The sequence below is a fragment of the Physeter macrocephalus genome, chromosome 8 (genome assembly GCF_002837175.3).
Source record: "Physeter macrocephalus isolate SW-GA chromosome 8, ASM283717v5, whole genome shotgun sequence".
NCBI lineage: Eukaryota > Metazoa > Chordata > Mammalia > Artiodactyla > Physeteridae > Physeter > Physeter macrocephalus.
In genome coordinates this window covers 135691997-135695776 of record NC_041221.1, presented here as the reverse complement: position 1 = coordinate 135695776, position 3780 = coordinate 135691997, and the positions used below count along the sequence as shown (strand labels likewise).

The 3780-nt window shown below is 37.6% G+C and overlaps 1 protein-coding gene across 2 annotated transcripts in view; it reads right to left on the bottom strand.

Moving 5' to 3' along the window:
- The window catches only part of UBE2D2 (ubiquitin conjugating enzyme E2 D2), a 58214-nt gene that overhangs the window by 28922 nt on the left and 25512 nt on the right, over nucleotides 1–3780 (bottom strand). The gene's annotated exons all lie outside the window — the stretch shown is intronic.

The window sequence follows — 3780 nt, the reverse complement described above, 5'->3', positions numbered from 1 at the left end:
AACATTCCACCCCAAAGTGGCAGAATACACTTTCTTCTCAAGTGCACATGCAACATTCTCCAAGATAGATCACATTTTGGGTCACAAATCAAGCCTCAGAAACTTTAAGAAAATTGAAATCATATCAAGCATCTTTTCTGACCACAATGCTATGAGATTGGAAATCAATTACAGGAAAAAAACTGTAAAAATCACAAATATATGGAGGCTAAACAGTGTGCTACAAAATAACCAAGAAATTACTGAAGAAATGAAAGAAGAAATAAAAAAATACATAGAAACAAATGACAACGAAAACACGACGACCCAAAACCTATGGGACACAGCAAAAGCAGTTTAAGAGGGAAGTTTATAGCAATTCAATCTCACCTCAAGAAACAAGAAAAATCTCAAATAAACAATCTAACCCTACACTTAAAACGAAGAACAAAGAAAACCCAAAGTCAGTAGAAGGAAAGAAATCAAGATCAGAGCAGAAATAAATGAAATAGAAACGAAGAAAACAATAGCAAAGATCAATAAAACTAAAAGCTGGTTCTTTGAGAAGATAAACAAAACGGATAAACCCTTACCCAGACTCATCGAGAAAAAAAGGGAGAGGATGCAAATCAATAAAATTAGAAATGAAAAAGGAGAAATCACAACTGACACTGCAGAAACACAAAGGATTATAAGAGACTACTACAAACAACTATATGCCAATAAAATGGACAACCACGAAGAAATGGACAAATTCTTGGAAAGGTACAATTTTCCAAGACTGAACCAGGAAGAATTAGAAAATATAAACAGACCTATCACAAGTAATGAAATTGAAACCGTAATTAAAAATCTTCCAACAAACAAAAGTCCAGGACCAGATGGCTTCCCAGGCGAATTCTATCAAACATTTAGAGAAGAGCTTAACACCTATTCTTCTCAAACTCTTCCAAAAAACTGCAGAGGGAGAAATACTCCCAAATTCATTCTACGAAGCCACCATCACACTGATACCAAAACCAGACAAAGACAGCACAAAAAAAGAAAATTATAGACCAATATCACTGATGAATATAGATGTAAAAATCCTCAACAAAATACTAGCCAACAGAATCCAACAGCACATTAAAAGGATCATACACCATGATCAAGTGGGATTTATCCCAGGGATGCAAGGATTCTTCAATATATGCAAATCAATCAATGTGATACCCCACATTACCAAATTAAGGAATAAAAACCATATGATCATCTCAACAGATGCAGAAAAAGCTTTTGACAAAATTCAAAACCCATTTATGATAAAAACGCTCCAGAAAATGGGCATAGCGGGAACCTACCTTAACATAATAAAGGCCATATATGACAAACCCACAGTGAGCATCATACTCAATGGTGAAAAACTGAAAGCATTTCCACTAGGATCAGGAATAAGACAAGGATGTCCACTCTTGCCACTCTTATTCAACACAGTTTTGGAAGTTCTAGCCACAACAATCAGAGAAGAAAAAGAAATAAAAGGCATAAAAATTGGAAAAGAAGAAGTAAAACTGTCACTATTTGCCGATGGCATGATACTATACATAGAAAATCCTAAAGATGCCACCAGAAAACTACTAGAACCAATCAATGAATTTGGTAAGGTTGCAGGATACAAAATTAATGCACAGAAATCTCTGGCATTCCTATACACCAACAACGAAAAATCAGAGAGAGAAATTAAGGAAACACTCCCATTTACCACTGCAACAAAAAGAATAAAATACCTAGGAATAAACCTGCCTCAAGAGTCAAAAGACTTGTACTCAGAAAACTATAAAACGCTAATGAAAAAAATGAAAGATGACATAAACAGGTGGAGAAATATACCATGTTCTTGGATTGGAAGAATCAATATTGTGAAAATGACTATACTACCTAAAGCAATCTACGGATTCAGTGCAATCCCTAGCAAACTACCAATGGCATTCTTCACAGAATTAGAACAACAAAATCTTACAATTCATATGGAAACACAAAAGACTCCGAACGCCAAAGCAATCCTGAGAAAGAAAAACAGAGGTGGAGGAATCAGGCTCCCCAACTTCAAACTATACCACAAAGCTACAGTAATCAGCTACAATGTGGTACTGGCACAAAAACAGAAATATAGATCAATGGTACAGGATAGAATGCCCAGAGATAAACCCACACACATATGGGCACCTAATTTACAACAAAGGAGGCAAGAACATACAATGGAGAAGTGACAGCCTCTTCAATAAGTGGTGTTGGGAAAACTAGATAGCTACCTGTAAAAGAATGAAATTAGAACACTACCTAACACCATACACAAAAATAAACTCCAAATGGATTAAACACTTAAATGTGAGACCAGACGCTATAAAACCTTTAGAGGAAAACATAGGAAAAACACTCTTTGACATAAACCACAGCAAGGTCTTTTTTGACCCACCTCCTAGAGTAACAGAAATGAAAACAAAAATAAACAAATGGGACTTAATTAAACTTAAAAGCTTTTGCACATCAAAGGAAACCATAAATAAGACAAAATGACAACCCTCAGAATGGGAGAAAATATTTGCAAATGAAACAATAGACAAAGGATTAACCTCCAAAATATACAAACAGCTCATGGAACTCAATATGAAAAAAACAAACAACCCAGTTAAAAAATGGGCAGAAGACCTAAATAGACATTTCACCATAGAAGACATACCAATGCAAGCCCTATCAAATTACCAATGGCATTTTTACAGAACTAGAACAAAATAATCTTAAAATTTGTATAGAGACACAAAAGACCCTGAATAGCCAAAGCAATCTTGAGGGAAAAAAACAGAGCTGGAGAATCAGACTCCCTGACTTCAGACTATACTACAAAGCTACAGTAATCAAGACAATATGGTACTGGCACAAAAACAGAAATATAGATCAATGGAACATTATAGAAATCCCAGAGATAAACCCATACACCTATGATCAACTAATCTATGACAAAGGAGGCAAGGATATACAATGGAGAAAAGACAGTCTCTTCAAAAAGCGGTGCTGGGAAAACTGGACAGCTACATGTAAAAGAATGAAATTAGAACACTCCCTAACACCATACACAAAAATAAACTCAAAATGGATTAAAGACCTGAATGTAAGACCGAACACTATAAAACTCTTAGAGGAGGTAGACATAGAGAATGGACTTGTAGACATGGGGTGGGAGCGCAAAGCTGGGGCAAAGTGAGAGTAGCATCGACATATGTACATACCGAATATAAAATAGTTGGCTGGTGGGAAGCAGCAGCATGGCACAGGGAGATCAGCTCGGTGCTTTGTGATGACCTAGAGGGGTGGGATAGGGAGGATAGAAGGGAGGCTCAAGAGGGAGGGGATATGGGGACATGTATATCCATATGGCTGCTTCGCTTTGTTGTGCAACAGAAAATAACACAGTATTATGAAGCAATTATACTCCAATAAAGATCTATTAAAAAAATGTCTTAAAAAGGCTAGACCCCAGCTCACTGTTATCTATCTTCACAATAGCACAGTTATGATTTTAAAACACATCAACGCTAAACACTTCCAATTAAAAAGATTACTGCTGGGCTTCCCTGGTGGCACAGTGGTTGAGAGTCTGCCTGCCGATGCTGGGGACATGGGTTCGTGCCCCGGTCTGGGAAGATCCCACATGCCGCAGAGCGGCTGGGCCCGTAAGCCATGGCCGCTGAGCCTGCGCGTCCGGAGCCTGTGCTCCGCAACGGGAGAGGCCACAACAGTGAGAGGCCCGTGTACCGCAAAAAA